The sequence below is a fragment of the Macaca thibetana genome, chromosome 6, assembly GCF_024542745.1.
Source record: "Macaca thibetana thibetana isolate TM-01 chromosome 6, ASM2454274v1, whole genome shotgun sequence".
Classification (NCBI taxonomy): Eukaryota; Metazoa; Chordata; class Mammalia; order Primates; family Cercopithecidae; genus Macaca; species Macaca thibetana.
Window position 1 is genome coordinate 158,012,503 of NC_065583.1, and position 26,956 is coordinate 158,039,458.

The window sequence follows — 26,956 nt, forward strand, 5'->3', positions numbered from 1 at the left end:
TACCAATAGAGCATCGAAGTTGATCATATTTTGTTCTCAGTACCCCTTTTAAAAACTCTTAAGTTATTGATGACTCCAAAATGATTGACGGCAATTGGAAGAGAAGCCTAGGATTTGTGGACAGATAAATAGAGATAGATAAATAAATAGAGAACTAGCTAGATTTTGTTTTCTTTCCTACCTGCTTAACCATCCCATCTCCTGATAACAGAATCTCTCCTGTGTGGTTTAAAGAAGCTTACCTGATTCTCTCCTGACATAACGTGAAGCACAGGGTCTCATGAAGCAGATCAGAGAACAGCCATTTCCTGGCCATTGTGATGGTTTAGGTTCGAGACCTGACACAGTCAGGCCAACCAAAGCTCTTATTCAGAATTTTTCTAGACATTGGGGAGTTCTGTGCTCTAAAATTTCTGAGAAACAAATAAGCCTGAACAAATGACCAAGAAGTTTACTATAATATAGAGATATCTTTACTGAAAATAAAGCCAACAGCTACAAAGACCCAAGTGAGGGATGAATAGAATAAAATCGTGCTGGCATGATCTGTACTCCTAAAGTCCCACCAGTCAAATCTCTGTATATGAATACTTATTGTATTGTATTGTATTGTTTGTTTGTTTAACTATTCTGAATTTGATTTAAATGACCTATGAATGAAAGAACTCTGACAAATATAACTTGATTATTTGGATATTTTAGGCCTTATGATACTTTATTTTTGAGCACATACTGTGCTGAGTGCATTATATGCAGTAATCACAATTAATCGTCCAAACTACAATGTGAAATGAACATCCTCATTTTCAAAATAAGCAAACTGAGACACACAGTCATAGAGATCATTAGTTGTGCAGCCAGATTAAAAATCTATAATTTTCTTTCTCTAGAGACTTTGATTTTATTTACCTACTACAATTTCCTTTATTTCATACATTAAACTATGGAAAGTAAAACCCAATAAATGAAAAACTTTGGGAATACACCAACTCCCCACTGTTTATGCAGCACTGTGCATCTCTTGCTGCCACAAGTCATGTAACAAATTCATTTTCCAAGTTCAGAGCATGTGAATCTGGTTGTTTTTAATTAGAAAAATTGCAGGTAGTATCATGGCACGGTGGCTCAAGCCTGTAATCCCAGCACTTTGGGAGGCCGAGACGGGCGGATCACGAGGTCAGGAGATCAAGACCATCCTGGCTAACACGGTGAAACCCCGTCTCTACTAAAAAAAAAATCAAAAAACTAGCCGGGCGAGGTGGCGGGCGCCTGTAGTCCCAGCTACTCGGGAGGCTGAGGCAGGAGAATGGCGTAAACCCGGGAGGCGGAGCTTGCAGTGAGCTAGTGAGCTGAGATCCGGCCACTGCACTCCAGCCTGGGCGACAGAGTGAGACTCCGTCTCAAAAAAAAAAAAAAAAAAAAAAAAAAAAAAAAAAAAAAAAATTCCGTTTAAGATTTAAGAATTATAAATTTCAGCTTGAAGTGCCCTGGAAGAAAATTAAAGCTGCAGTTTTCTAAGCCAGGAAGTTCAAATGATCCCTTCAGAATTATTAAAGACTTGTTTTTATAAAGCTACAAACACCTTTTTTTTTGTATCTGATCTAATTTTTTTTTCACAAGTGCAATCTCAGGGCAGTTCTGACAGTATTTCTATCTCGTTGTATAAATGAGGAAAATAATGAAAATAATGGCTTAATCTCTTTTTCTTCAGTCAAGGAAGGACGTGACAAAAGTCTCAAAAGAGTCATCCTGTAAGGAGAAATAATTCAAATGAGTCTGAAAATTTCACAGAAACTGTTTTCGTAACAGTCAAACAATTTAACTTCCACATTGGAAAATTGCCAACAATGTGTTCTGCATATGTATATTCTGCTCTAACCCAGACATTTGTGGAAGTTTTTAAAAAGTTCCTTAAAAATTTCAGCAATTAGATCTGCTGTAAATCCAGTTATATTTGTGTAGGTGGTTGGATAAAGTCCTGGAAGGCAATTGGGTGGACCACTATTTGAAACTCAAGCTGTCCTATATTCTTGTAACTATCCAGAGGGACACAATGTGACAATACCATTCATATTATTCACTCCATTGATGTAGCAAACTTATTTATTTGCATTAATTTAAGATAATTTCTACTTTTGAGAAACAATGTCAGACTAATAACTTCTTAATATATATGGTCATTTGATCATTTAGGAAAAGGAAAAAGCATCGAGGCCAGTGTTGATATGAGGCAAGTCAGTTCCTCTAGGGAATATTCATCTCCTCTAGTAGAATTAATCAGAAGGAATGAAAAGGGACTTCTAAGTCCAGAAACATTTTCTCCTTGACCTCAACATTTAGGCCTTCAAACAGACTCCCAATTACATCCAACTGAGGTGGTGACATCTGTCCTCCAGAAACATACGAAATAATTAAATCTCTTTATCTGTGAATTATTCAGTGCCTTTCAGGATGTAATGGTCAATAAGTAAAACTCTCCACCCTTCATCCAGTGACACAGGATTGTCTGCACATTTTAGAAACTAGTGAATAACTGTGTTACTCATTATTACTGATTGTGCTTCTGCTCGGATCCTCCAGGAATCTTTTTATTCAAATTTCAATATAAACTTCCTTTGAGTGTAGAGATGGGAGTAGAGGAGGGAAGCATTATATGATACAGATTTCATTTTGTGCTATAGTTTCATATAAGAGCATCTTGAATTCACTCAGTTCTCGATGTCATTTATACTATGGGCAAGGTATGATTCCAGTCCCTATGGACAAAACTCTAAGCAAAAATAGAAGATTTTCTCATAGAGCTAACCAGCTACTTTTGGCCATACTTATTTTAGAGTTTGTGAGTTCTGTTGTACTTCAAGTATTAATAAATATAATAAGAATCAAAACATTTAGATATTCATCGTGGATTTACCAGTAAATATTTGTTTACATTATTTTCCCCAAATCTCTTCACTTTTCCATATCGAGATGTTCAGAATATACAAAAAATATTCTTGATATGGTTTGGCTCTATGTCCCCCCACAAATCTCATCTTGTATCTCTCATAATTCCCATGCATTGTGGGAGGGACCCAGTGAGAGATTATTGAATCATGGGGTGGGTCTTTCCTGTGCTGTTCTTGTGATAGTGAAATGCCTCATGAGATCTGATGGTTTTAAAAATGGAAGTTTCTCTGCACAAGCTCTGTCTTTGCCTGCTGCCATCCATGTAATATGTGATTGCTTCTCTTTGCCTTCTGCTGTGATTATGAGGCCTCCCTAGCCCTGTGGAACTGTAAGTCCAATAAACCTCTTTCTTATGTAAATTGGCCAGTCTCAGGTATGTCTTTATTAGCAGCATGAAAACTGACTAATACAGTAAAGTGGTACCAGGAGTGGGGTGTTGCTGAAAAGATACCCAAAAATGTTGAAGCAACTTTGGAACTGGGTAACAGGCAGAGGTTGGAATCGTTTCGAGGGCTCAAAAGAAGACAGGAAAATATGGGAAAGTTTGGAACTTCCTAGAGACTTGTTGAATGGCTTTGACCAAAATGCCAATAGTGATATAGACAATGAAATCCAGGCTGAGGTGGATCTTAAATGGAGATGAGGAACTTGTTGGGAACTGGAACAAAGGTGACTCTTGTTATGTTTTAGCAAAGAGATTGGGCACATTTTGCCCCTGCTTTAGCCATTTGTGGAACTTTGAACTTGAGAGGGCTGATTCAGGGTATCCAGTGGAAGAAATTTTTATGAAGCAAAGCATTCAAGAGGTGACTTGGGTGCTGTTAAAGGCATTCAGTTTCAAAGGAGAAACAGAGCATAAAATGTTGGAAAATTTGCAGACTGACATTCCAATAGAAAAGAAAAACCCATTTTCTGAGGAGAAATTCAAGCCAACTACATAAATTTGCATAAGTAACAAGGAGCTGAATGTTAACCACCAAGAACATGCGGAAAATGTCTCCAGGGCATGTCAGAGACCTTTGCGGCAGCCCTTCGCATTACAGGCCCAGAGTGCTATCCAGAAAAAGTGGTTTCATGGGCTGGGCCCAGGGTCTCTGTGCTGTGTGCAGCCTAGGGACTTTGAGCCCTGTATCCAAGCCACTCTAGCCATGGCTAAAAGAGACCAACACAGAGCTCAGTCTGTGGATTCAGAACATGCAAGCCTCAAGTCTTGGCAGCTTCTATGTGGTATTGAGCCTGCAGAGTGCACAGAAGTCAAGAATTGAAATTTGGGAACCTCTGCCTAGATTTCAGAAGATGCATGGAAATGCCTAAATGCCAAGGCAGAAGTTTGCTGTAGGGGCAGGGTCCTCATGCAAAACCTCTATTAGGGCAGTGCAGAAGGGAAATATGGGATGGGAGCCTCCACACAGAGTCCCTCTTGGGCACTTCCTAGTGGAGCTGTGAGAAGACAGCCACAGTCTTCCAGACCCCAGAATGGTAGATCCACCAACAGCTTGCACCATGCACCTGGAAAAGCCACAGGCACTCAATGTCAGCCAATGAAGGCAACGGGGAGGAGAGTTGTACCCTGCAAACGCACAGGGGCAGGGCTGCCCAAGACTATGGGAACCTACCTCTTGCATCAGTGTGACCTGGATGTAAGACAGGGAATCAAAGGAGATCATTTTGGAGTTTCAAGGTTTGACTGCCCTGCTGGATTTCAGACTTGCATGGGACCTGTAGCCCCTTTGTTTTGGCCAATTTCTCCAAATTGGAATGGCTGTATTTACCCAATGCCTGTACACCCATTGTGTCTAGGAAATAATTAACTTTCTTTTGATTTTACAGGCTCATAGGCAGAAGGGACTTGCCTTGTCTTGGATGAGGCTTTGGACTGTGGACCTTTGAATTAATGCTGGAATGAGTTGAGACTTTAGGGGACTATTGGGAAGGCATGATTGGTTTTGAAATGTGAAGATATGAGATTTTGCAGGTGCCAGGGTCAGAACGATGTGGTTTGGCTCTGTGTGCCCACCCAAATCTCATCTCATAACTTCCATAATCCCCATGTTTTGTGGGAGGGACCCAGTGAGAGATGACTGAGTCATGGGGACAGGTCTTTCTCATGCTGTTCTAATGATAGTGAATTGGTTTTATGAGATCTGATGGTTTTAAAAACGGAAGTTTCTCTGCATAAGCTCTCTCTTTGCCTGCTGCTATCCACATAAGATGTGACTTGCTCCTCTGCCTTCCACCATGATTGTGAGGCTTCCCTAGCCATGTGGAACTTTAAGTCCAATGTGCATCTTTCTTTTGTAAATTGCCCAGTCTCAGGCGTGTCTTTATTAGCAGTGTGAAAACTGACTAATATGACTATCAAGCACTATTTTTTTATGGTTGGAAGTATGTTTGAGTTTTAACAATATTTGAAGTTTTTGTAACATAACAAACTGCATGCTAATTTAAAAATTATATATTTCATGCTTTCTATTAAGGATGATCTCTGATACTATGAAGATTGTAAAATGATATAGCTCCTATTTGGGATACAGTCTGTAAATAAAAAGCATCAATTACTAGGATATATGGTTACTTTATATAATTATTTAAATGAATATAATAAGTTATTTACATTGGCATAAAAGTTTTATTCCAAATATTTCTAATGTTTCTTGAACTGCACATTGAAACAAAATACTACTATCAGAAGATGAGAGAATAATTTGGAAGTACTTACAATGAGAGATTCTAGATAGAAAAATACATTACAAAAAAATTAGATATACAAAACTATTAAATGTCAACAAAACACTCAAGAGGTTATTGTGGCTACAGAATGTTTGGTGAAAATTGTCTAGACCAGTGCTTCTCAAACTTTAGCATATTTAAGAAACTTTAGAGGTGAAGTTTGGCAATCTGTTAAAATGTACACTAGTTTAAAACTAATGATTCATGTTGAATTTTGTCTTCTCTGAATTGATTTCCTCAAGTCATTTAGTACACAGAATTTTCTCTCCTAAAATCCGGACTCATTAAACCAGGGTGTAAATCTGCAAGCTGTCTTGTATAGCTAAAACAGGCATCCCAAATTTAACATTTCCAAATACTAGACACATGATTTCCTCACCCAAACCAGCCCCTGTTTCCTGCCTGTTATATTTCAATAATAACCATCTGATTGACAACTCTTTTAGTCTAATCTCTTTGAGTCATCTTTCACTTATTTCTGCAAATCGATGTAAGAGAAAATACCAATGGCTCTAACTTATAAATATATCTACAGTTTGATTTATACTCAAAAGCTGGACCACTATTCTATGAAACCAAACAACCATCATCTCTCAACTGGACTACTGCAGAAACCTTCTAATTGGTGTCCTATCTTTCACCTTTGTTCTGGTTAGTTATTTGACTATCCCAGAGTAAAAGAAATATTTTTAGATGTAAGTCACATTATTTATCTTCTTTCTTTACCCAAATTTGCAATGGTTTCCCATTTCATTTAGAATGAAAACTAAATAAGTCACCATGGCCAACATGGTACTGCAAGATCTGGCTTCCTTTAACCAGTAAGAAATTCTCTTGTATCAGTCTCATCTTACTCGTTCCAGACTTGCAAAAGAGAAGCCTTTGATATTCTTTATAGACAATAATGATTCTTCTTTCAGAACCTCTCTGTCTATTCTTCTGCCTATGATGGAATTCCACCTTAAATATCTGTGGCTATTTCTCATGGTATGGTTAGATAGCATACTCAGTGATACTTTATCAGAAAGAATTTTCCAGAACATCGATACAAAACAGCACCCCCATCCATATATATACATTTTGGCTTTATGTTTCTTTATTAACAGTAGCTGATCTGTTTTATATACATTAATTTATTTGAACATCAATACAAAACAGCACCCCCATCCATATATATACATTTTGGCTTTATGTTTCTTTATTAACAGTAGCTGATCTGTTTTATATACATTAATTTATTTGTTTATTTTCCTTTCCCCCAAGTTGAAGTAAGATCCAGGAAAGTAGGGTTTTTGTTTTCCTTTTTTTTTCTTATGGTTGTTTCTCTTTGTTGGAACTCAAGAATATTAAAGAGAGTCTGAAATAAGTCATTGCTTGTTATGAGTTGAATTTTGTAACCCCCAAAAATGAGTAGGTTGAATTATTAGGCCCCAGGACCATAGAATGTGATGTTGTTTAGAGATAAGGTCTTTAGAGCAGTAATCAAGTTAAAATGAGGCTATTAGATCAGGCTTAATCTAATATGCCTAATGTCCTTATAAAAAGGGAGAATGTGAACAAAGAGTTGTGCATAGGAACAGATGATATAAGAGACGTAAGGAGAAGATAGCTACCTACAAGTTGAGAAGAGAGGGCTTGAGACAGATTCTTCCCTCACAGTCTTCAGCAGGAACCGATTCTGCTGTCTCCTTCATTTTGGACTTCTACTCACTAAAACCATGAGACAATAAATTTTTGTAATGTAAACCACCCATTGTATGGTAGTTTATTGCAGTAGCACTAGCAAACTAATACATTGTTCAATACGTACCTATTTGTTGAATAAATTGAATGAGAAAATATTCCAAAACCAGGTATATAAAATGAAATGGATGCCTCCCCAGCTTTCTTATAACTCATGTCACCTCCACAATTATTTAGTAAATACTGCAACTATGCATAAGTCCTTCCAGCAAAACAGGTAAAAATTATAAAGAAATCAGAATAGAGCATATGTACTGATACTACCAAAAAAAAGAAAAAAAAGAAAGAAAACAGGAAAAGAAACACAAACATACTTGCAGATGAAAATGAAAATCGTGAAAATTATGTAATGAAACAGAAGAAAATTTTAACACAGCACTTATCCATGAGCTTAACAGTTTTGAAGAAGATACCGAGCTTTTGAAAACAAGAGCTTGGATACACAAGAAATATTGTCTTAAAAAATAGAATAAAAAACGGCAGCACTCAGGAAAGGAAAACTAAAAAAAATTATGAAAATGAAAGCTGCACTGGAGAATTAAAAAAGTTAAATAGGAATTGCTGAAAGTAGGGAGGAGTATGATTAGAAAACTTAGTCAACTTAAATACATCTCAATTAAAATGAAATCATTTTAAAGCAAAAAAAAAAAAAAAAAAAAAGGAAACTGTGAACATCTCCATAATCGTTTCTCTTGAATTAAATACTGTAAGGATGAAGCACATGAAACAGAAATATAGTTTTAAGACAGGATGCCCTGTTAATAAAAACATACTATCTGAGGGCATGACAGAGCTGAGGGATTAAAAAATAGCTAGCAGCTGGTCACTGTGGCTCACACCTGTAATCCCAGCACTTTAGAAGGCCAAAGTGGGAAGATCACTTGAGCCCAGGAGTTTGAGACCATCCTGGGCAACATAGAGAGATCCTTGTCTTTACAAAAGTTAAACAATTAGTCGGGTGGTGACATGCACCTGTAGTCCCAACCATTTGGGATTCTGAGGTGGGACAATCATTTGAGCCCAGGAGTTTGAGGCTATAGTGAGCTTTGATGGCAACACCACACTGCAGCCTGGGAGACAGAGCAAGACCCCATCACTAAAAGCTAATCAAATAAATAAAAATAAAATAATTAACACCAAGTTGTATTTTAGTGAAGTTACTGAATAATGGAGAAGAAGGTGAGAAATGACACAATGGGTCAGATATGCACCCTCCCCTAAAAAGTCACCTAAACAAACAAACAAAAAATGATTGGCTTAAAATTGTACCATGCAAAGTTAAGTGCTAGAATACTATGGATCAGTATCTACAAAGCCACATGAAGTAGATTCTTTAAAACTGAAACATCCAAAGATTCTTTAATCTGGCCATATTTCTTGGCGTATCAATTTGCACCCGATAAATGTATAGTAATTAAATGTTCTTAGCAAAACAATTGCTTGAAGTTTAAATCCAGCCAATAAAATAAAAATAGAAAGCTTAGTTGTTTGTTGTAATGGATTAAAAAAATGACATAGCACAGGTGGTAAGCATTAGTATAGATCAAAGGAGAGTTTTTAGTCTTGCTATGCAACACAATCACCTGAATATCTGAGATTGTAAACACTCCTGGCATAATTCCAATATGCTGCCAAGGTTGATAACTACTCAAACTTTTAGCACCTCTGGGTATTACATACTATAGCACACAGTTAGGTGTGTTATATCAAACAATATTGTTTAATACACATTAAATACATAAATATTGTTTAATACACATTTAATAAACAATATTGTTTAATACACATTACACATCTAAATGTGTGTGATCTTGGTAATGTGTAAAAAATAGTATGTAAAACAAAAATCATATAAAGGAAAGAAAAAAAGAATTTGTGCGAAAGTGTTGAATGGTCATTATGTTTAGATGGTTTTCACTTCATGGTGCTGAAAATGAATACACAATATTTACAGGCACTTCTCAGCACTGACTCTCAAATGTGGCTGTATATTGAATTACTTGGGCTTCAAAAATTCCTGGTATCTGTACCTTGCTCTATAAGATTCTGAATTAATCATTTTGTGGCACAGCTTAGATATCAGCATTTGAAAGCTCTCTTTAATTTACACATGTGAAGTCATAGATTTGATAGCAATGACTACTAAAATTGGTATGCATTTCAAGCAAATGTTGGGAGAAATGGGTAGATTCCCCAAACTCAAAACTTAATGCTCATAAAATTGATTTCTAAATAGATCATCACTTCAGATGTAAATAGTGAGAGTATTAAAATATTAAATTAAGATTTGGGTTTTTCCTACATACATTCTTGCATATGACAAGACAATCTGAGCAAAACAACTATATATATATATATATATATTCATACAACAATGAATTTAGTACATAAAATAAAATATTCTGCAAAATAATGGAAAAGATAAATGACAACATGAAAACAATTATCAGTATCCATTTTATATGAATGTTTACAAATAATGAACCCTAAAAACTATAAAAATGAAATCAATAAATTTATTTTATAATGTATTCATGGCATACAGGCATTTGAAAATATGTTCAACCAGTACAACAAGCCAGATAAGCCTAATTAGTATGCCAGTTGGTATGTCTTTTCACGTTACCTTTAGATGATAGGTTTTGTTGAGAGGGAGGTGATAAGATTTGGTTTACTATTAAGATTCAGGATCCTTTAGAAAATTATGATCTTTGAATAGGATTAGGTTATTATGCAAAAATAACACTAAAACTCTTTCAGGCACAACACTTTAAATGCTGTGACTATGCAAAATTAATTGATTAATTTATTTATATATTCCTGAGCTACATTTATCTTCCACAGCATCATGTAGTAAGTATATTGTTAGATTAAAAAATTAAGAATAATCTATCCAGTCCTTTGAAAGTATAATAATACTCTGTCCCTGGAAGGTCACCATCCCATCTCTTCAACGTCAAATGGAATTATCCATATAAAAAAATGACGATTTTTAATAGTGTAAAAGATAAATTCAATATATTTTATGAAATTAATCACAAATAATGTCAGTTGGCAAAGCATAATCCTAAATTACATTACCATCCCTACCACATTTTGAGTTTGTAGAAGTTTAACTTGAGAGGGAAATTTTTATTTCAATAAATATGTATAAAATTTCAGTACATATCTATGACTCTCAATAGAAGTTGGTTTAGAAAAAAATACCAATAATATTTTGATCATACATAATTCATTCCTCTACATGTATAATTTTTAAGAAAATCCTTCTTCCTTCTCAGGGTCACATCATAAAATTATCATGGTTCCTTTTGGGCAGATATCTTAGTTCAATTCCAGTGGGTAAATTAAAAATGAACTCCTACAAAGTTTATTTTATCATTTTCCCTTAATACTAGAGTTTTATCTACTTATTGGCATTCAGATATATAACATAAATGTATAACACAGGAGGCAAGATCTCAAGTAACAAAATGAAATATGATATTTAGTTTCAATTCTCTATCAAATATGTAAAAGTTGATGCACAATAGAGGAAGTACGGCAGAAAATTTTCTTTGTTTATTTCATATAAGTAACTTATCTTCTCCATTGGAGTTAAAAAAAAAAAACTTTACAGAAAACATACATACTGAACAGGCAGGATAAAAAGATTATCAGCAGTAAATCTGGTATCTATCTATCTGTCTATCTCTATTATTTTCCATACTACTACCTACCTATCTGCATATTTTCTTCACATTATAATAAGAGAGCTTACATTCTGTTTTGGAGGTATTTCTAAAGTAGGGAAAGAGAAGTGAAAGAATAGAAATTTTGTTTAATTTGATAGATTTTATTATTCTTGCATTTAGTCAATTTACTAAATCAATAGTTTCAATATTTGGTTAATTTTCTTAGATAGACAAAGTACATAATTATATACACAAATGCTCATGTACACATATACACCCCATATCCTAATATAAAATGTTGAATTACATCAACTTTTATCTAGGCATTTACTGAGATGTTCATTAGCTAAGGACATTTATTCAGCTCTTATGTTCAGTATGGAATTTCCACTCAACTTCCTCTAAAGGAATATTGATGAGTGATTATTTTCGGCTTCATTGTGTTTCCCTTCCTTATTCTTCTGCAAGGCACGAGGAAGCAATATTTTGAGTGGTGATTTTGAGAAGATAAATTGAACATGCTCAGATTTTCCTTTTTTCTCACTCTTTGTGTGAGCCAAGAAAAAGGAGAAGGGGAAGGAAAGAAAAAAAGATATGAAACACAGAGAAGGAAGAGAAGCATGAGAAGGAAATAAAGGATGGAACAGAAGAATGAGGGAGAATAGGAGACAGAGCATTCACACACATAGCACATATAGCTCAACAGACACTATCCTAAATGCCTTACATATATTATCTAATTTAATGCACACACCAATTGTCATGGACTATTATTATTCTCATCTGTAAATAAAACTGATGCACAAAAGGATATAGTGTTTATACAGCTAGTAAGTGATAAAGCCGAGCTGATTACCTGCGGAGTTTGACTCAAGAATTACATCTAAGTGTTAATAATTCCTTTAATTGTCACAATTACCTAAATTTTATGAGTTCATGAGTTCATTCTGTTTTTCGTTAATAAATGTATACATACTTTTTTTGATGTACTTGTAGTTTTTAACCTTCTCACTTCCATCACATGTGTTAAAATTATCTTTAGGTCTAGAACCATGGTTCATGCCTGTAATTCCAGCACTTGCAGAGGCTGAGATGGGAGGATTGCTTGATGCCAGGAATTCACAACCAACCTGAGCAACATAACAAGACCTCATCTCTATAAAACATAAATTAGCCAGGCATGTTGATGTGTGCTTGGCCTATAGTCTCAGCTGCTCAAGATGCTGAGACAGGAGGGTAATTTGAGCCTGCAGTCAGCTTTGGTTGAGCCACTGCAGTCCATCCTGGGCAACACAGCAAGACTGCCTCAAAATGTATATATATGTATTTAATTTGTGCTATTATATCTGATTTTTAAAGAGTCTTATAATTTGCACATATGATGTTTTTTGCATTCTCACTGATTTTATTGTGCGTATATCTCCTAGAAACCAATGCTACAGAATTGTGATGCCAATTTGATTCATATTGTTTTATAAGCGAACTGATATTTTTCTTTCATGATTATCAGAATTTTGATTTTTATTCATTTTTTTCTGTATCATCAATGTGTAATTGGGTATGGGCTTTGTTTTTCTCCTATTGATACTATTTGATATGAGATTGATTTTTTTAAACAGAAGATTATATCTCAGCTCAAAGAAATATATCCTCATTATTATTTTTTTATATTCTTCAATGAAATTGGAAAAAAAAATTTATCCTTATATAGCCACATGGCTATATCTCTCAAGTCTCTCAATACCATAAATTTTACTCAAATATTGCTCTTGTCACCTTTTAAATGAGACCTATCACACCACCCTATTTAAAATGCAAACTACATCCTATTTTATCACATGCAAATCCCTTTCATCTGTTCTACTTCCTTTTCCACTCTCTAACATTCTGTGTAGTTTACTGATTTAGTGTGTCTATTGTTAACTGTCTGGCTACTCACATTACAATATAAGCTTTCTGATAGTAAGAGTCATTGTCTCTTTGCATCCATTAGAATAATGTCTGGCATCTAGAAGGGTCATCAAGAATATTTAAGGGATGAATGAAAAGCCAATGAGACTTTTGCATCTCTCGTCTGTTAGTCTTAAATGTCCTCTCACATTTTTTTGTGTGTTCTGTTCCATAATTATCTCATGATTTGGGCATTTAGTTCATTACATTAGTAATCAGGCATAGCTCCTCTGCTTGCACTTTGCTGCTACTGTTTGTTTCACTGTTGAATATTCAAAATTGCATTGTTAGACTCCTAGCCTACTGAATGTTTATTTTTTATTGCAACCTTCTTTTTTTTTTTTTACTGAGTTACAGATGTGGTATGCTTTCAATTCTCTTGTTTATATTAATTACATTTTATGTTACATGTTCTTCTTTTTTCCATATCACCTCTTTATTTCTCTGGATTATTTTTGTCCTGATTTTTGTGTGTTGTTTTTTATTTTTGCCATATTCAAAGGTCTTTACAATTTGTTAATCTGAGTTATCTGTTTATATTCAGTGATGAGAAGTAAGTGAGCAAGGTTAGCAACTATGGAAAATTTTTGAAGCCCTCCTAAGCATTCAGTTTTCATAATCAATGAATATGATTCTGTTGACAGCATGCAAATGGGAGAAAGCATAGTCAGGTGGTGTGTGCACATTGCTACTCTTTATTTGAAAATGTCCTTCATCACAAGGTGATCATAAGACTCCTTGAATGCTAGGCCACTCTTTGGTGGCAAAATGCTCTTTGTTTACAATGGAGGTAAAAACAGTCAATTGCTCAAAGTTTAGCAAGTATTTAATAGATGCTTAATAAATATCTGATGAATTAATTATTAATGCACTAATATCCCAAGTATGAGTTGCCTAGAACAGCTATTCCTTTATTATTTTTTTCTGGATAAGCCTGAGTAATACAGAGAGAACTACTGATACAACACCTTCATGACACTACAGTATTATCATAGAGTTCTGTGAAACTGATGGTTTGACTGATTCACAAAAGGAGCCTCTTGTTAGTTATTATGATTTGAACCACTATCTCCCTAGGGCTAAATCAGTTCATGTGTGTCTGACTTTTCACCATCTGAAAAGGGTTTTTTATTTTTTAATGAGCATATAGAAAATCACAAATGAAAACCAACTGACATAAACCAAAACACAGTTTTTGTTTTGTTAGGAATCTAGTTAGCCATATAATAAATTATATTAAGGAAAATGAAACTTACTGAAATATTAAATTTTCAAATGAACGGTTTAATCATTAGAGCTATCAGGCAAAATCAATGGGAAAATGTTTTAGGCAAAGAAACTTTGATTCCATTTTGGTTTTGTTGTTGTGGTTGTTGTCGTCATGGAAAATTCTACCCTGTTATCATTTTAAAATTCCTTATCTCTCTTTGCTTCAGTGCTATAATTGCTATTTCATTGACTGGCTACAGCCTCAGAAGCTGGCTTGTTACCATCTGCTTTAGCTTTCTAGAACTGCTGTAACAAAGCACTACAAACTGAGCGGCTTAAACAACAGAAATTTATAGTCTCGTAGTCATAGAGACTAGATGTCCAGACCTGAGGTTTTGACTGTGTTGGTTCCTTCTGAGGCTACGAGGAAACAATCTGTTCCTGGTCTCTCTTCTTGGCTTATAAAGGGCCATCTTCTCCCTCCTTTGCATCATTTTTCTTCATGCATGTCTGTCTCTGTGTCAACACTTTTTCTTTGTATAAGGACACCAATCCTTATGTAAGAATGTTGGATTAGGGCTCACCCTAATCCCCTCAACTTGACTTAACCAATTATGTCTTCAAAGATGTTATGACAGAGAGATAGAGATCAAGAATGATCTATACTAACATAGAGATCTCTATCTATATAAATTCATCTATCTATCTATCTGTCTATATCTATCTATCTATCTATCTATCTATCTATCTATCTATCTATCTATCTATCATCTATCCATCTAATCGAGAGATGATAGAGACCTCCTATTGGTTCGTTCTCTGGAAAACCCTAATACACTCAGCCATTTAAAAAATAAATAAATAAACAACATTTTGTGCTCCATAGACAACTTTTGAGCAAAATGTATCTGTTCTGCCTCCATGTAGTCATAGGAAAGGGGGAATTTCTACTCTGCAGGACAGTGGATGTCTTCTCTTTTCTATCTCTTTGACGGAAAGGGTGGCTTATCTGATTCATGAGTGTGGCAGTAGAGCCTTCATTTCCCTTTGAGTGTCTTACCAGAGCAAGGATTTGCTGAGTGAACTGCTGGCTGCCTGGTGGTCAACCCCTGTACTTGCCACAGTCAAGTGCCAGAAACCACCAGGGAGGGACGTTCTGACTTTTCTTGATGTGACTCACAGCCACCAAAGGAGGAAAAGCCACTTACCACATCAATGAGTTCAAGAGAAAGGACAAAACAAGTTCAGCTCAGTCTTTCTGACATTCTTTTAAATGTTTCTGCCTGCAGATAATGTATTTTTGTTTTGCTTTTTATCTGTTCTCAGCCATATGGTGGTATGGTTGAGGGCAGTATTCACCCCACAGAGGTGGCCAAGATATCGCTTGCTTTTTTTCTTAATGACTATCTAGGTATGCTAATTCTGGGTGAAGTAACAGAAAACCCATTGTGATTGCCTACTGAAGCTATATAATCTACCATCCAGCCTCTATCAGCAGTAGAGTTGATATTTTGCTTCCACGCTTTCTGACTTTTGTGACTTATCTCTCAATTATTTCTGTACGCAAGAGAGGAAGAAAAGGTACAATTTTTATCAACCTATAGCTCCTAGTACCAAGAATATAACAAGTTAGAATTTTTTATTTTCATCGTTATTGAATTTGTCCTACTTCCCATATAATAAATATTAAACAGTCTAGCCTCTTATCCAGTACTTGTGAGAGCAGACTTAATACTTTTTTCTTTTTCTTTTTTAATCACTTCCTACTGTACAATAGTGACTTAAACTCAGTTCCATGTAACTTCACCTGCATTTTATGATCCGCGCTTTGCCTCCTCTACATGAAAAACTCATTTGTCTCCCTTTTTTTGGCAAGAGACCAATTACTAGCTGAGAGCCACTAGGAAGATTCTCTTCCTAAGAGGAAAATATGCCTTGTAAGATGCTCCAGAAAAACTGATCGTTATGAGAAGTGAGTGCATTACTCTATGCCTCTCTTCTGATGAGGAGTTAAAATATATATTAGCATCTCAATAATTGCAAGAGATCCTACAACAAAGGAAAAAACTTAATGTTTAATCTAGTAGTTTCCAAATATTTTTCACAGTGGAAGATTTTGTTTGTGTGTTTATTTGTTTGTGTTCTCCTATGACAGTATCATCTCCTACCTCAGAAATTTTGCTCTGGCTATGGTCCTGGGCCTTGCTCCATTATCCACTCTAGTAACTATCAGCTGATTTACAGTGCATGCCTTTGGTTATCTTTTTGTCTTTTATTTAGCACTGTTTCTCACTATACAGTGAACTGCACAAGAGCAGAACTTTATGCATTGAGTTTTCTATTTTATTACCAATATTTGAAAACATGCCTTTCAATAGCAAACGTTGAAACAAAGATCAACCTCAAAAGAATAAATTTTTTTATGGAGTATTCATTATCCAGTGCTTTTCTTTCTTTCTTTTATATTTCAAATACTGCTATGTTATATCAGATTAAGTGTACTTAAATCTGTATTTCAGCATTTCAGACTCAAAGTTAATAGAGAAAAGCCTCACGTTTGAAAATTTATTTTATTTCCTATGCCTCCTTTCACACTAACATGGAAAGGTTATACATGTATCACAATTTAATATGATAAAAATCTAAAGCTCTAATAAGAATCTGCCTAGTGTATACTTTGATTAATTAAAAACAATTTTGGTCATTTATTTCTATTGACAATATTTCAAAATTAAAAGTAACTGGTTTTGGTCTCTTTGTTTGTTTTACATTTTTCTTGGTCAGTAGTAGTATTTTAGAAAGTTCTAATAGAAACTTCACCCATTTTATTTCATGACCTTGCCAAATTTTCATCCTGGCAGAAAAAGCAATTCTAAATTAGATGTCTAACTTGAAATATTAATATGTTGGAGGTAGTCTTTAAATCAGGACTGCAATGACCGAGCCACTAGCATATGTTATGAGGTCTGGCTCTACTGAAATTCTCATCCCCTCTTGGTTTACTTCTACAAGTTACATGACAAAAACTTAAATAGCTTTCAGCCAGTCCATCAACAGCCCTTCTTCTTTGTAAAATATCTCACTTCATATCTGAACATAACTCCCTTTATGGAAGTGCGAACTGCCCTCATTTCTTTGGTTAGGATTCTGGTGTTGATCTATAATATTACAGGTATGATAGAGTTTCTCTAGGTAAGACTGTGTCTGTGCTAATCATAAAACTTTGCTCTTCACACCTACCTATGGGAAAATGCAAATCTTGCTAGGGATTTCTGTCTGTGCATTTAATAATCCTTACTTTACAGATCTTGTTTTTCACAAAAGCACTGAAATACAGATATATTGTAGGCTGTTGTCAAAGTAAATGCCACTCTATTTAAGGCAATATACAAAATCTTCTTCTTCCATCATTTTCTATAAAACTGTTTTTGCCCATAAATATGTTTTCTATGTTTTTATCCATTATAAATTTCAAACCATCAAGTCATGGCAGGAAGGCAATTTGGATATAGAGAAAGAATGTGTTGCTATGTTAATTTGCTTCACAGAACTTTCTTTTATCTCATCTGGATACACTCTGTTTCATTGTTCAAAATATTCTTCCATTGTAAATTTTGTCCAGTTACAAAAATAAATAGAAAGAAGAAAATAAATATTGAAATACTCTCTTCTCTGAATAGAAAGTTTACTGGCTTTCATTTACTCTCTCCTTAAGGGGAATCAGTTTGTAAATTATTTTTTTCTGGGAAACTCTATGTGCTTTGAGCAAGATGAATCAATTTGATTTTAAAGTGAAGTAATAAAGCCTTGATAAATTGACTGCAAGACACTCACTCGTAATTAGAATGACTTGAGATAGAAGTTTGACAGGAATAAAGGTCAATTCCAGAGTAGGTTTTTCAATTACTCTCCCATAAATCTGCCACTAAAATGCTTTTAGATTATTCATTTCAGAAATATGCTCTGATGCACATTCACACAAGAGCTCCTTTTTCTCTATGATCTAACTTCTATTGCCAACACTTACAATAAGTGCTCTAGTATTTGAGGTCATGTAATACAGTTTGCTGTCTACAAAGAATTCTTGTTTTGTATTATGTCACAAAAGAAAAAAAGGAGTGTAGGTATAAATTGGAGAATTGCAATTCATATGATTTGTGAGAAATTAGCCCTGCTTACCAGAGAAAGCTTACGATATATTTGTAGATATGACAAATGCTAATTACACAGTATCAACATTTTCACAATGTATTAACTCTGAGACTAAGACAAACTTTATTTCCCATAAGTTATGAGTTTTGTGGAGATGGGTTATGTTGGTCCTCTGGGAAGCTGACATTGAAATGGAGTTGAGTCAGCACAGTTTACTGGAGGATAATGTGAGTGAGAGATTAAAAGGAGAAGACAAAGAATTGGGCGGGGAAATCCTTCAGACAGTGATGCAGGTATGACACATGAGAAACAGTGAAATAAGAAAGAATGAGCAGCTACAACAGCAATCCATAATGTCGAGCTGACAAAGTCAACCCAGTGAGTAACCTGAGAATGAAGATCACCTATCAGACATGTCCTGCACTGGAGAGAAATAGAACATCTGAAGTAGAGTTACAGGGGTCATTGATTGGTTTGGGCTACCTGTGAAGAATGTGGCCTCATCTCACAAGCTAAGGAAGCTTCTGAAGGCACTGAGTCTTGATGTTGTTAGCTAAGTGCCCTACTTTGAGGAAGCCCCAAGGAGTGCATCTCCATGGTTGCCACAGTTCCACTCCTATGTCATGTAAATAAACTTCTACATACACATAGAGGGGGCAGTTCATCTGGAGTTCTAGTGAGCACCTCTTAAATGAAAATGAAGAGAGAGATTGATAGGATACATTTAGCCCCAGTTGCTATAATTGTTCTTGGTGTCACAACTGGTAGTCATTATTTCCCTTGGCACTATGCATTCTAAATTTGCTGCCTTTGGCTTGTCACCTTTATGAGGTCCTCTGGCTTCTTGGTGGTAAGACTGAAACATTCCTATTAGAGAGTTTAGACTCTGATAAACATACCCTTCTCAGGCTATTTTTGCTACATTTCTCCATTCATAGTCACAGCCTGGTAATGTAATAACAAGAAGCACCAGAGTGGTGACTTCAGTCCCACACATTTTACTTCCTGCTCTTGCGGTGTTACAGCAGCCCTACCTCCTCCATCTGATTCGGATCAATTATTCATACACAAAGAAGGCTACTCTTCTTGCTTGTTTCCCCAAACACAAGGAGTACAAAGTGTCCAGTTGGCAACACTAGTTTGTGGTGAATGTGACTTTGCTATGTCCATTAGCAAGACTGCACAAGAGTTAGGGTTCAGACCCTCTAGCTTTGAAGAGTCCTTATTTGCAGACATGGAAATGACAGCAAGTAAGGCCACTTTTGCTACCAAACACTGGTCCTGCTAGAGGACATAGCAAAGTCACATTCACTACAAACCAACTGGTTATCAGACTTCTGTGTTCTTTCTACTCAAAAAAAAAAAAAAAAAAAAAAAAAAAAAAAAAAAAAAAAAAGCAACATATATAGGCTCTAATTCAGGGTTGAGGAAATCTGGAGAATGGTACCTCACCTTCACTGAGTATTGTCTCCACTTTGCCTTCAGGCAATTCCAACATTATCATTCCAGCTGCATTTGAATGGAGCATTATGGTGTAGAATCAGTGGATTCCATTGTTATGGGCTCACAACTGTACCTCCTTTACTGTAAAGTGTGGTTTTTTGGTTAGATACTATTTTGTGTGGCATTTGAGTTAATCACTCAATAACCCTGAATGTTGAGGGTGGATGATGATACATAGACTATAAAGGCAAATTTGTACTCAGAAAATTGTTTACTCCAGTGAAGACGATAGCCCTTCAGGTAAAGAAGAATCTGACTTGGCAAACTCCTCAGGAAACAGTAACACAATGGGAGGTCAACATTGTTCTTTGCTGCTGATAGGATAAAGATACAGAAGTGTAACAGGTCAATTGATCTTGACATTTTTTTTTTTCTTTTTTTTGAGACGGAGTCTTGCTCTGTGCCCCAGGCTGGAGTGCAGTAGCTAGATCTCGGCTCACTGCAAGCTCCGCCCCCCCGGGTTCACGCCATTCTCCTGCCTCAGCCTCCCTGATCTTGACATTTATAGCCCATGTTGCAGCTCATCTTGTTGGGTCTATGTGTAGCCTCCATCTGCCATTTTGGTTACTCTATTCATGTGCCCCTTATGCCATTTCTAGATCATGTGAAGATGGAGAAAGGACAATGTCAATTGACATTATTTTGTCTTTCTGGTTGTGCAAGGCTTCTTCCAAAAATGTATGATTTCTGGTGAGAGTTAACATCTAACATAAACATATTTACACTATGTGTTTTCACCATATAGTCATGTACATGGTTCTATTCAAGAACTATTTGTCTTTGATATTTCATTTCTTTTTCTTTCAGGCTTTTGTGCAGTTAGCCACATTATTTGCCACTGCTCATGACTGATATATACAGACATAGTATACTTCCTGATCTGTTCATCATGATATCATGATGTAACATAGTTTTGTGTGTTCTATCTTGATCCAGGTTTGATGCACTAGCAAAAGGCCAGTAAGTTGCCTTTTTTAAGTGTCTAAGTCTACACTTCAACCATTTCCCTCAATAGACCATCAAACTGTGGGCTACTCTGCATCATCCCTAATAACCCCAACAGAATCAGATACCAGACAACCAAGGACAGCCCCTATACTCCAGATGCTACTGAAATTATTCACATTAGCCAATCCTAGACATACTTTTCCTGCTTTGTCCTTTTGTTCTTGCAGAATCCATAATAAAGTATTACTCTGAAGCCTCTTCCCCTTGTTGTTTGCAGGAACTGTGAATATAACAAACCTGTAAACTTTTTCAGTTATCTGTTTTGATCTGTATCTGGTCTCACCATACATAACCTAAGGTAATATAGTGAAATGCATGAGGGAACAGTCAATGCGGTGTTCTCTGGGATGACTAGATAATTCAGATATTTTGGGGTCTCTGTTATGACAGAGGAAATGACAGTTAATAGATCCCTGGATTAAACTGAATATATATATAAAATATATGTATGTATATATAAAGCATATATAATATATGTATGTATATATAAACATATATAATATGTATGTATATATAAAACATATATATAATATATGTATATGTATGTAATATATATGTAGGACTGACATATATAACAAATATATATTAGTCCAATTCATGTAAATAAGAAAACTTTCTGATCATTTTTCCATATTAGACTTACATTTGTCAAACTGATTATCACATACTGTATAGCTGGAGACATATTTATCCACTCAAGCATATTTATTATGGCATCTATGACTGAAACCATTACGTGGTTGAAACTGTGGTATTCTATGGTCATTCTCCAGGATCCCTTCATTTACAGTAAGACCACACTAGTGGGTTAAACAGAAATATGACAGGAATCACCGTTATGCCTCACTTAGATCTTTAAAGGTAGCACAACACACTGCCATCTTGTGTCCCTCTAGAGATGAAATAGTGATGTTCATTTACTTTCAAGGTGAAGTTGGGGGAAGTGTTGGAAGCTTGACCTCCTCCACTCTCCTCAAAGCCCTTAATATACAAATCAAGGACTCAGTAGGAGTATAATCTAACTGCCAAATACTTTAATTGAAATTATAAATTGAGGGCATGGAGAATATAATCACAAGGTGGATCTTCAGACCAATGGATCAATGTTAAACCAAACATTAGTCATAACTCCTGTATGAGGCCATTATTGTATTGCTATCAATAAATACCTGAGACTGGGTAATTTATAAATAAAAGAGGTTTAATTGGGTCATTGTTCTGCAGACTATACAGAAAGCATGGTGCTGGCATCTGCTCGACATCTGGAGAAGCCTCAGAGAGCTTTTACTCATGGTAGATAGCGAAGTGGGGGCAGGTACTTCACATAGTAAAAACAGGAGCAGAATTGGAGGGTAGGTGCCACACACTGTTACATTACTAGATCTCATGTGAACTCAGAGTGAGAACTCACTTATTACCAAGGTGATGGCCCAAGCCATTCATGAGGGATCCACCGTGATGATCCAGTCACCTCCACCTCCAATCTCTAGGGATTACATTTCAACGTGAGATTTGAGTAGGGATGAGTTTCCAAACTATATTAATTCCAATAAATACCTGTTTCCTGTATGCCTCTACTTGAATAAGGAAGCCATGAAAACGCTTCAGGTCTTCAAGTATCGATGCTCACTCATAGCTTGTGTTCAATTGATCTTGATATGTCTAGCATCTCTATTACCTAAGGTATCATCTGAGTAAATAGCTGAAGATCCCTTTGGGGAAGTGCTGGGGAAAACCATTTTCTGTTTAATTATTTTTAAATTGCTGAGTCCTTTCAGTTGGGAACCTAGGCACTTCAATCAGTGTATTCTGGATCTGAAAATTGACTTAGTTTTGGAAACTGGGTTAAAGATCATGACACCACTGAAGTGGCTGCCCTTAGCTTCCTGTTCATCCATGTTTGCTTTCTTTTCATTACCTATTTTCAGCAGAACGTTGTTGACCTCACATATTTTGTTCTCAGACATGCTTTTTTTCTGTTAAACATCTTATCACCTGTCTATGAGTCAATGTCAGCTTGAATATCACTTGGACCTTGTCACCCCTTATGGTTATTGTGACCAATCTCCCAGATTTGGGTCATTACAAGTAGCCACAGGGCTTCTATTACTTTGATATGCCATTATCCCCATTGCTATCAACATGCCAAGCTCTATGGCAGGTTCTCCTGTACTAACCCCTGGCCAAGACTTTTGAGTGATGTCAGTGTCTCACAAGAACGTTCGCAATAATCTTCATGAATGCTGCGTCTTCTGAGCCTCCCTTAGAACATAATCTAGTGTTCTTTTGGCATCACATAATATATCCATTCCAGTGTGACAACTTTCCTGAACGTTTTTATCTCTTCTTTCACTGTCTGTCACATCAGTTCGGGCATTTCAACTTTGCTCAGCATGAAAGTTTGCTTTCTCTAGGCTTCTATGAGACATCCCCTGAGGTCCTTGCTGGGATGTTAAATTCCAAATCCTGAGACAATATACTGTGAATAAAATGTTGCTGATCCAGTTTTATGTTATGTTCTCTTTCACAAATCCAGTGGCTAATTTTTGCATGTCCATTAATGTAAAGTTCTTTCTTCCTTATTAGTCCTGGCATGATATCAATTTGGTTATGCTATGACTTAACCCTAATTATCAAATTGGTGTCCATGGAAAAGGTAAGGATAGAATTCCACAGTATCTTCCTGCAAAAAGGGATTGCTAGGTTATAATAGGAGATGTGAGATGTAGAATCTGTAAGTTCAGAGTAGTCTGGGTAACTAAAATTTTCAAGGATTCAGATGTTTCTATTCTCTATGTCAGGGTTCCAGGTTTTTCCCACCAGGGTTCAACTTTGGCATAACAGATCTGCCTCAGTTGAATTGTGAGTTATTTTGAAATGGCATAAATCTAAGTATAATTTGCTATTCTGCCCTCTCATTGCAGGTAATAAAAGTTCCACTTAAGGTACAAAAAAAAAGGCTCTTGTCTTCACACTTTGTTTTGAATTGCTTGTCTACTGTCCTAACCTTCCATTATCACTCTCTTGGATGTCAATAAAACAATAACAACCAATAAATATAAATATCCCTTGTCTGCATTACTTCTGTACTTTTTAAATACCTGCATCATTGTGCTGGTGAGTGCAGTCACATCCAAATGACCATTTTCCCAAGCCATCACTATCACAATATTTAGCAGTAGACCTGCCATTCTGTTCCAGACACTGTTTTTAGCATGCCTCTTGGTATTGGATTTCTATTATTGACAGAGCAATGAGATATACAGTCCCCAAAACCCTATCTTACCACATCTGCTTTCTCAGATCACTCCTGGTATCTCTCAGTTACGTCCTCTGGGAATCTGATTCTGTAGGAAGTTCATTGAGATAAACTCCTATGGGAAATAGAAGAGAAGGAAGCAAAATCAGTCAAGGATAGCTTCCAGACCCCAAGGAACACTGGAACCATGAGAAAGGAAAGCAAGGAGAAAGAAGAATTGAACAACAACAACAAACTGAAATTTATATCTGACAATGTCTTGGCCACCACAACAGGAAGATACAGTGCAGCGATAATCTATTACCTGAGTCTTATATTGGGTAGATATGGCCTGGGCCTGATACCTCTGCCATTGCCCATTCTTGGAGGGCAGCTGATCAAGAAGAGAATGGGGTCAGCTTGTAAGTGAAGATAGATGTGCCAGGTGACACAGCTGGAAATTATTAGCTATCTGAACTTCTTGTATATCAACAGCTATTACACTCTGGAAGGGAGATCCAACTAGAATACCCCAGTGGCTGACTGAAGATGTGAGGAAAAGAATATGGAATTAATAAGGAGAATGACATTCTGAAATAATTTATAAAAACAATACCGATATGGTTTGGGCCTGTGTCTATGCCCAAGTCTCATATCAAATTGTAATCCCCAATGTCTGAAAAGGGGCCTGGTGGGAGGTGACTGGATCAAGGAGCACGTTTCTCCCTTGCTATTCTTGTGACAGGTAGTGAGTTCTCATGATATCTGGTTGTTGAAAAATGTGTAGCACCTCTCACTTCTTTCTCTTCCTCCTGCTTCAGCCACGTAAGGTTTGCCTGACTCCACCATGACTGAAAGTTTTCTGAGAATTTCTCAGCCATGTTTCCCGTACAGCCTGCAAAACTGTGAGCCACTTAAACTTCTTTTCTTTCTAAATTGCCTGGTATCAGGTAGTTCTTTATAGCAGTGCAAAAATGGACTAATACAGTGAGTGAGTTATCTCAAGATCTGGTTGTTTACAAGCACATGGTACCTCCCTCCTCTATATTCCTGCTGCTCTGGCCATGAAAGACATGCCTGCTTCCCCTTCACCTTCTACCATGATTGTAAGTTTCCTGAGGCCTCCCAAGCCACACTTCCTGTACAGTCCTCAAATCGTGAGCCAAGTAAACCTCGTTTCGTTATAAATTAACCAGTCTCAGCTGTTTCTTTATAGCAGTGTAACAATGGACTAATACAGAAAATTGGTACCTAGGCCGGGCATGGTGGCTCATGCCTGTAATCCAGCACTTTGGGAAGCCGAGGCAGGCAGATCACGAGGTTAGGAGATCGAGACCATCCTGGCCAACACAGCGAAACCCCGTCTCTACTAAAAATACAAAAAAAAAAACCAAAAAACAAAACAAAAAAAAATAGATGGGCATGGTAGCAGGCTCCTGCAATTCCAGCTACTCAGGAGACTGAGGCAGAAGAATGGCATGAACCTGGGAGGTGGAGCTTGCAGGAGGCCGAGATCGCACCACTGCACTACAGCCTGGGGGACAGAGCTAGATTCTGCCTCAAAAAAAAGAAAAGAAAATAGGGACCTAGGAGTGGGGCATTGCTATAAAGATACCTGAAAATGTGGGAACAGCTTTGAAAATGGGTAACAGACAGTGGTTGGAATAGTTTTGAAGACTGATAAGAAGGCAGGAAGATGAGAGAAAATTTGGAATGTCCTAGAGAATTGTTGAATAGTTTTGATCAAAATGCTGACAGTGAGATGCATAGATGACCAGGCTGATGCAGCCTCAGATGGAGATGAGGTACTTATTGGGGACTGGAGCAAAGGTCACTTTTGTCATGCATTAGCAAAGAACCTGATAGCACTGTGCCCCTGCTCTAGTGATCTGTGGAACTTTGAACTTGAAAGAGATTCTTTATAATATTTAGTAGAAGAAATTTCTAAGCAGCAAAGCATTCAAGATGAGGCATGGCTGCTTCTAAAAGCCTATGCTCAGATATGTGAACAAAGAAATTACCCGTAACTGGAAACTTATATTTAAAAGGGAAGCAGAGCATAAAAGTTTGAAAAATTTATGGTTTGGCCATGTGGTAGAAAAAAAAATTTAGGGGAGAAATTCAAGCAGGCTGAAGAAATTTGCATATCTAAAAGGAAGACACATACAAATAGCCAAGACAATGGGAAAAGGGTCTTGAAGGTATTTCAGGAAGTTTCATGGCAGCCACTCCCACTACAGGTCAGCAGGCATACGAGTAAAAAATGGTTTTGTGGGCCAGTCCCATGGCCCCACTGCCCTGCACAGCCTCAGGACACTGTACCCTGAATCCTGGTTGCTACAGCTCCAGTCATTGCTCAAAGGGGTCCAGGTACTTGGGCTGCTGCTTCAGAGGGTGCAAGCCATAAAACTTTGTGGCTTTTACATGGTGTTAAGCCTGCGGGTGTGCAGAATACAGAAGTTGCTGCTTGGGAGTCTCTACCTAAAGTTCAGAAGATGTATGGAAAAGCTTGAATGTCCAGGCAGAAGTCTGCTGCAGAAGCAGAGCCCTCATGGAGAACCTCTACTAGGGGAATGCAGAGGGAAAATGTGGGGTTGGAGTCCACACACAGAATCCCCACTACGGCACTGTCTAATGGAGCTGTGAGGAGTGGACCACCATTCTCCAGACCCCAGAATTGTAGATCCACCAACAGCTCGCACCATATACCTAGAAAAGCCACAGACACATCACCAGACCTTGAGAGCAGCCACTGGGGCTGAGCCCTGTAGAGCCAAAGGGGTAGAGCTGACTGAAGCTT

General features: G+C 36.6%; 1 long non-coding RNA gene across 1 annotated transcript in view; it reads right to left on the reverse strand.

Moving 5' to 3' along the window:
* LOC126956278 (uncharacterized) overlaps positions 1-26,956 on the reverse strand; it is a 71,105-nt gene that overhangs the window by 11,295 nt on the left and 32,854 nt on the right. The window contains exon 3 of the long non-coding RNA XR_007726271.1: positions 24,205-24,292. This is a non-coding gene — a long non-coding RNA (uncharacterized LOC126956278). The remainder of the gene's footprint in view (positions 1-24,204; positions 24,293-26,956) is intronic.